We start from the raw sequence: 8,213 nt of genomic DNA on the forward strand, positions 1-8,213 counted from the left end.
TGGTGCTCAAGTATTTCATAAATTCTGGATATAAGTCCCTTATCTGATATGTTATTACCGAATACTTTTTCCCAGTCAGTGGCTTCCCTTTTTAAAATGGAGACTTTTATACTAATGTTCATAGCAGCATTTGCTATTTACTTTTGCAAGAATATGGAAACAACCCAAATGTCCAACCAATAATCAAATGGATTGAACAATTATGGTACATTCACATAACGGAATACTATGCAGTATTCAGAAGCAATGATATGTAGATTAATACCTAACATGAAAGGGACTGAAGAGCATTATGCTAAGTGAACTAACTCGGCCCCATGAGGAAAAATACTGCATAAGACCATTATTGTAGAAATAGATGACTAGTAAAACGTGTATGAGGATCCAAGGAGCAAAGAGTAGAAGGACAATTGTGAGGTGGAGGGGGAGGGGTGAATCAGAGAGTCCCAAAATTTGATGGCTGGAGGGGGGAGCGAGTTAAGGAAATTGGAAAGATCTGGTGTGAAAAACAATGTGTATGAACTTTGTAAGTAAACTATAAAAGAAAAAGTTTGTATTAAATTTTAAAAAGAGCAACAAAGTTCTGATATATATATATATATACTACAAGAAAGTGTGAACCAGAAAACATTATATTATAAAGAATGAAATAAGGGGAAATGTTGTAGGATTCCACTTATATGAAATATCTAGGATTGGTTAGGGTAGAGACTGAGTGTTATTAAGGGTCATCCCAGAGATAAGGGAGAGGAGAGGAAAAATTACCTACTAGTCACTGTTTAAAAAAAATTTCTCATAGGATGCAGAGTTTCTTGTGAGTGTAACAGAAATGTTGAAAAGGATAATATTAATTGTTAAACAGCATAATGCATCACTAATGTCCCTAAACTGCCCACATAAAGAATGTTGAAAAGACAAAGCTTTTAAAAAATCAAATAAAAATGAAAGTTTGAACCCTTTTTTAAAAAACAACTCATTACATTTTCTGGAGTAAATTTCATGATAAATTTTTGTATATGAGTAAGAGTGAACAAAACTAAGGTAATCACTGCTGTAAACTATCCACAAATACATAAATTAAAAACAATCTAATTACTTAATAAGTGATTAGATAAGTTAGCAATATTTTATTCAAAACATTTGTTGCTTGATAACATAACTTTCTATTCACTAAGCCAACAGAGCTCTCTCTCATTATTGTTGTCTTTAAGTACCTTAGAGTTGTAGACCACTCATAGCGACCGTATGAGCAGAAGACCTGAACACGTGTATAACTTTCATCGTTTCTCCAGGTTCATAGTTTCCAGAGGCAAGCTATTTCAGACGTGGAAGCCACTCCTGCTTCCAAGCTTCTTGTAATCAAGCCAAAGGTGAGTGATTTTAACCTGCTGCCCTCACACCTGGTTTTAGTTGGTTTTGGTCAAACATTCTTCTAAGTTGTACAGCAGTGGGTCTGTCCATTTGCTGTCCGGAGGTAACTCGCTGTTGCTGTGATGCTAAACACTGTGACACTGATGTGTCAAGTGTGATAATGGTTATACCCATGGTGGACAGTGTTGGGTAGAGCTCCTCGATTAAAACAAGCTTTCGTTCGTAGAGGCACTATGAGTCATCTACGACTTGACGGCCTCTAACAAGAACAACAACAATGCACTGATGAAAAATTGTCTCATAAAGGTCTCTGCTGTATGCATGTTTAACTTCGCTCTTGTTACTGTTAGATACTGTCGAGTTGACCACAACACATAATGATCTTATTGTTAACATATCTAAACCATACCTTGTCCTGTGTCATATGATGAACTTTGATCCATTCGTTCTCCTTGCTATAGTCACCGTGTCCATACAGATTCTTGAAAATCACCTTTCCTGTGTGATGTCCTTTTCCAAGGACTAACTCCTCCTGACAACAGGCCCAATGTATGTAAAGTGAAGTCTCATCATCTTTTCCACTAAGGAGGATTATCCTGGTTGCACTTTCTCCAGGACAGACACATCTGTTCTTTTGGTAGTAGAGGAGATATTCAATACTTTTCTCCAATACCGCAATTTAGAAACAGCAATTCTTCTTCTACCATTCTTATTCATTGTCTAACTTTCAGATGCATCTGCATCATCTGGGCCTCTGGGAGGATATGTTGGGCCTAGTGGTGAAGAAAACACAAAATCACTGCCCCAGATCATTTTATGATCTCACCGACATAGTTCTTAGAGATTCATATGGATTAAAGTCTTTTATTTACGTGCCCGTTTTTTTAGAGTATTATTTCTTGTATTAAGTAAGATTTACTGATTTTTTTAAAAGGGGTTTGCACATACCATAGCTAAATCAACTTGGAAAAAAAATAAACAGGAAGCATGATCTTTGAATGAATAAAATTCTGAGACTAAAATATTAACAAAACTGCAAACTTAGAGTGATGAGAGGATTCTAACTCATGACAGACTGGCATGTCACAGAATAGGATTTCTATGTAGAAACTTTCAAGTCTATAATCTTTACAGAATTAGTTCGCCAGGCCTCTTGTCCACAGCACTGGGTAGGCTAGAGAGCAAAATGTAAATTGTATCATCATTAGTCATTGTCCAGATCTCTGACACATAGCAAGCACTTGTGAAGACTATGGCCTACATCAGGTGCATCTTAGTCTCCAGACTGACATCATTGCTCTTCAGTACTCTGGAGGGGACCCTGACAGGTTACTTTCCCAGTGCAATTCATCTCTTGATTTCTTGGCTGCTGGTACCAAAAGTATTGATTGTGGAGCCAAGCAAACTAAAGCTGTTAACAATCTCAGTCTCTTCACCATCTATCATGATGCTGTCGATCAGCACAGTGGTGAAAATATTTGTTTTCCTGATGCTGAACTTCAATCCATATTGAGGCTACAGTCCTTGATCTTCTGTTGCTGTCATTGTTGTTAAATACTGACAAGTCAGCTCTGACTCATAGCAATCTCAAAATAAAATCTCAAAGAATGTTTCTTCCTGCTCTTTGAATCAAGCAAAAGTTGTCTTTCTTCAACTTTTACTGTAAAGTTAAAGAATTGAATTATGTTCATGATATTTTCTTATGAACTCAAGAGTCAACATAAAAGACCATCTGAATCATATTTCACTTCTCATTACTATCTTCTTACAATCTCATGCATATTTTCCAAATTTATTATTAAAATAATTGATTAGATAAGATCCTAGTAATTTTAACACATTTTCCAAATGTGTTTGCAGTCAGTTTATTCAATTTATGACAATCCAGACTTCTAAAGATTATTAAAGCACCTAAAGTTATTTGAAAAACTACTCTTTACACAACCAAAAGAATCCATTTAGTCTTCCTAAGATTTTGCTTATTATTAAATATATGAATAGACGAATCTTTGAGATATGCTATTCATTAAATTAGTTAATAAAATCAAACCATATATAGATTTTTTTTTCTCAAGATGCTCTCGGAAAGCTGAATGGTAAGAATCTTTTACACCAGCAGTATACATAAGCATAGAGATAATTGTGTTCTTTTTTGTTTGCATTCTAATATTGATATTGACAATATCTTTTCCCCCCTTTTAATAAATTTTACACTGGTTTACACAAAAAGTTCATAAAGTTCATATACACTGTTTTTCACACCAGATCTTGCTATAATATAGATTACTGTCTATACAGCGAAGTGCTATCTTTTTTTTTTTATATATACACAAGTACAATTATATTGTGGCATATGGGTAAACAGTTTTTTAACATTTTTTTCCAGCCTTTTATAAATGAATTCCCTTCAATGGAGTATGAAATGTTCAACTGCCAGTGCTTATCCATCTCATTTCATTACTCTCCGCTCTTTAAATAATCTTGTTGTTGTTTTGATAAACATACCATCATAGCAGTTGGTTTGGAACAATAGAGGGAGAAAAAAACCAAAACACCCTAACAGACCAGGAGGCTGCATAGTTTTATGGAGCAGAGTAAGTTGTGAATAGAATAGTGACACTGAACTATAATAAAAGAGAGAAAATAAGTCAACAATCTTACTTTGCATAATTAATTTAGTTCTTATTAAATTCTAGTCTAATGATGGGCATTCTCCCGTGCAACTAAATGCCTCTGAAAACCCACTGGAGAGCCAGCTATGGGTTGGTACCTACTAGAAGGTTCATCACTGCAACAATTTTGCTAGTATAATAGAGAATTTATTTCTAAAAGAAATAACATTGATAAAGTGAAAGCACAGTTATTTTTCTAAGCCTTAAGTCATAAGCCAAGAAATCACAAGATGTGCTGCCTTGGGAAATCTGCTTTCAAGGACTTCTCCAAGGAACTAAAGAACAAGCATGTTAGTTCAAAGACTAAGGTACACCTGATCCAAGCCATACTATTTCCCATCCCTTTGTATGAATGTGAAAGTCGGACAATGGATGAGGAAGAATCTATGCCTTTGAACTGTGATGTTGATTAAGAACATTGAATATTTCATGTACTGTCAAAAGAACAAGTAAATCTATCTTGGAGGAAGTGCAACCAGAGTGCTTTTTAGAGCAAAGTGGTGACCATCTCACACACTGTGGTCACATTTCCAGGAAAAGTCTTTCCTTGGATAAAGACCTTATACTGATAAGGTACAGAGTGATTGAAATAGAAGATAAGCCTTAAGGAGATGGATTGACACAGTGCCTATAAAAATGGACTTGGGTATACTAGAGATTCTGAGTTGACTAGGGATGATAGAAAGAGAATTGATGTCTTTGAGCTGTGGTGCTGGAGAAGAGTGTTGAATATACCATGGACTGCTAGGAGAACAAACAAACCTCGGAGTCAAGAGTTCTGAAGCTTCTGACATACGTTGGGCATGTTGCAAGGAGAGATTGGTCCTTAGAGAAGGACATCATGTTTGGGAGAGTGGAGGGACAATGCAGGAGAGGAAGCCCTCTATGAGATGGACTTATTCTGTGACTGGGGTGGTGGGAATGAGTGTGTTGGAGACGGTGAGGTTGGCACAGGTTGGAGCAGGGTTTAGGGCTCTTCTATATAGGGTTGCTATGAGTCGCAAGCGACTCGACGGCACATAACAATAATAACAACAACATATTAGTTTAGTATTCAGTCCCATTCGTCATTAAGTTTTAGCCTAAAGAGAAGAAAACATACTCTTAAAAACTATACATGAATGTTCATAGGAGTTTATTCACAATCATTCAACACTTAAATATTGTAAATCGGAAAGCTGTAGAATGTAATTCAGAGGAAAACAGCTTAGTCACTTTGAAGGTTGTTGCATAGTGACAATACCTTGTTTAGTTTATTTTAAAATTAATTTATATTTAACTGAAAGCAAACAAGTCCCATTTTTTAATTCTATCATTCACACATTTTATTTTGACATTAATTTCCATTTATGAATGTGATTAATTAACTATAATGTCTGATATATTCTCTATTTTGTACTGACTTACTCTTATATTTTTATTAATACTTTAACATGCTGTTTTCTGTGATTAAATTCTTATAGTCTCATAAAGGCAAAGTGTTAATATAGAAATCTCATCAATGATTATTTATTAAGAATGGAGATAGGTTGTGACAACTTTCTTGAAGTAGAGAGCTATTCTGTCTGATTATAATGGTTACATAAATCTACCTGTATTTAAGACTCTTTGAACAATATACCCCAAAATAATTAACTTTACTGTATTTTAATGTTAAAAAGAAAGTAAAAACATTATTTTAAAAATGTTCGTTTGTCAATTAATTTTAATTAATTTGTTAATTAATTTTAATTACTTTGTTAATTAAAATTAATTCATTTAAAGTGTATCTTATTATCTAATTATTGATATTAACATGTAGAATAAGAAAGAATTTGTAAATAATAGAAATAAAATTCCTAAAATAGCTCTGAATAAAAGCTACGCGTAGAACTTTTATGCTGAGATAGGCATCATTTCATTCTAGTGAAGACATAAATGGTGCATTTAGTAAATGGTGCTGACGTAAGTAGGTTGTATTGTTAGAAAAATACTTATGTTAAAAAAAATCCATGTTGGCTTGCATATTTAAATGTAGAAAATTTTGTTGCAACAACAAAATAAGAATTTCCCACCCCCATGATCATTCATTTCTACCTTCTTTACTGAGAAAAAAAAATCTTCAGCATAGGAGTAGACATATGGTCACCTAAATAGAAGCACCTTTCCTCAACCCCTCTTGCAGTTAAGTGATTAAGGACTTCCTAAGACAAAAGCCACTGCTTTTAAGTGGATTCCAACTCAGAGAGACTCTATAGGATATTGTAGAAATGTCTCCATAGAGTTTCCAAAGCTGTAAATCTTTAAGTGAGGAAGAGTGCTTCATGTGACTTCTAAATTAGCTGGTGGACTCTGATCTTCATCTTAGCAAGTGTGTATTTTAAACACTGTGCCTCCAAGCGCCCTTGCATCTGCTCTAGCCATCCTCCAAAACAAAACCTTCTGTCCTAGAGTCATTTCAGACACATAGTGGCCATCTTTCAAGTGTCCAAGGAAGTAAATCTTTATGGGAAGAAAGCACCCATCTTTCTCCCAGTCTCAAGAGACCCATGCCATTTGAGTAACACTTTTAACACACTGCAAACCGTGCCATCAGAATTTTTAAATAGAAACGTTATATGCTTCTTATGTCAAATATCCTTTAAAAAATTGTGCCTTTCTTTGCATTGTATTTCATATAATTGCAATGTGCATATAATTGCTGAATTATGACCACCTTGGATTATTCTGTGGAATTAATTTGTTGAAGATGAAGAACATAGGAGAAAGCACAGCACTTGAAAATGATAGATCATAACTTGTAACTTTGGGTTCCTAGTGTTGGTTTAGGAATCCTGGTGGGGTAGTAGTAAAATGTAGGTCTGCTAACTGAAATGTCAAGGGTTTGAACCCATTAGTCACATCCCAGCCAGAAAGCAAAAGATTGACAATCTCTTCCTGTAAAGATTTAAACCCTTGGAAACAAAGTAGAAGATTGTTAGCAATTATACTGGACAACAATGGGTCTTCAATGTTTCCATTAACAAAATACTGTAGACAGAAAAACTTGTAATACTCACTATGCCACAATCACATCCAAGTGGTGGGTTTTTTTTTTTGTTTGTTTGTTTGTTTGTTTTATTTATTGCAATTATTTTTTTTTACTCTTACACTGGTTTATCTACCAATTTTGTATACATTGCCCGTCACATCAGATCCCCCCACCTCCTCAACCTACCCCCCTCCACCTATCCAATCATGCAACCCCATGATTGCTTCCTGGCCCATCCCCACCTCATTAGGTCCCCCTCCACCTTTAGATCCTCACACACACTCTACTAGTTCTCTATTTCTACAATAATGGACTTTTACAGTATTTGTCCTTATGGGACCGAGTTAGCTTAGCATGATACTATCCAGTCTCTCCCAAGTTAAATAGTGACATCGAACTTTTGATTAACCTCCATGCCGTTTCTGAGGCTCTAATCTTTATAAGTAACCAACCTTTCCTTTTCTCCCAGGGGATTATTTAGATCCTATCAAGTCAACCATGACTTAATAGTGACCCTATAAAGTAGCTTCAGATTCCACCTGCAGCTATATCTCCCCATCTCCATGCAAAGATTTCAATAAGAGAAGTTTATTTTCTTATAATTTTAGAGTTTAGAGCTCCAAGATCAGAGTATAGAATCTATTCCACTGCTTCCTGCTTCTCCCAGCTTCTGTAAGTCCTAATATTTCAGTATTTTACAGACCTTAGTTTATTTCTGTGTTTCTTCTCATATTTTATAATGGCTAAAGAACAAATTCAAACCTCGAGTTGCTATAATCGAGGATGCTTTAGGCAGAATATTAAATGATCCAGGAAGTATTAAAAGAAGATGGAAATATTATATTGAGTCACTGTATCAAAAGGAATTGGCAGACACAGAAGAAATTCATGAAACAACATATGAGCAAGAGCCTATGGTGATGAAGGAAGAACTTCAAGCTGCTTTGAAGGAAAAAGAAAAAAAATAAGGCCCGAGGAATAGATGGTATACCAATTGACATATTTCAGTTAACAGATGCTGCCCTGGACGTGCTCACCAAGCTGTGCCAAGAAATCTGGAGAACAACCACTTAGCCAACTGACTGGAAGAGACCTATATTTGTTTCCATCCCAAAAAAGGGTGACCCAACAGAGTGTGGAAACTATAGAACAATATTATT

Source organism: Elephantulus edwardii, unplaced genomic scaffold, assembly GCF_000299155.1.
Source record: "Elephantulus edwardii isolate Elephantulus edwardi_28Jun2011 unplaced genomic scaffold, EleEdw1.0 scaffold00098, whole genome shotgun sequence".
NCBI classification, from domain to species: domain Eukaryota; kingdom Metazoa; phylum Chordata; class Mammalia; order Macroscelidea; family Macroscelididae; genus Elephantulus; species Elephantulus edwardii.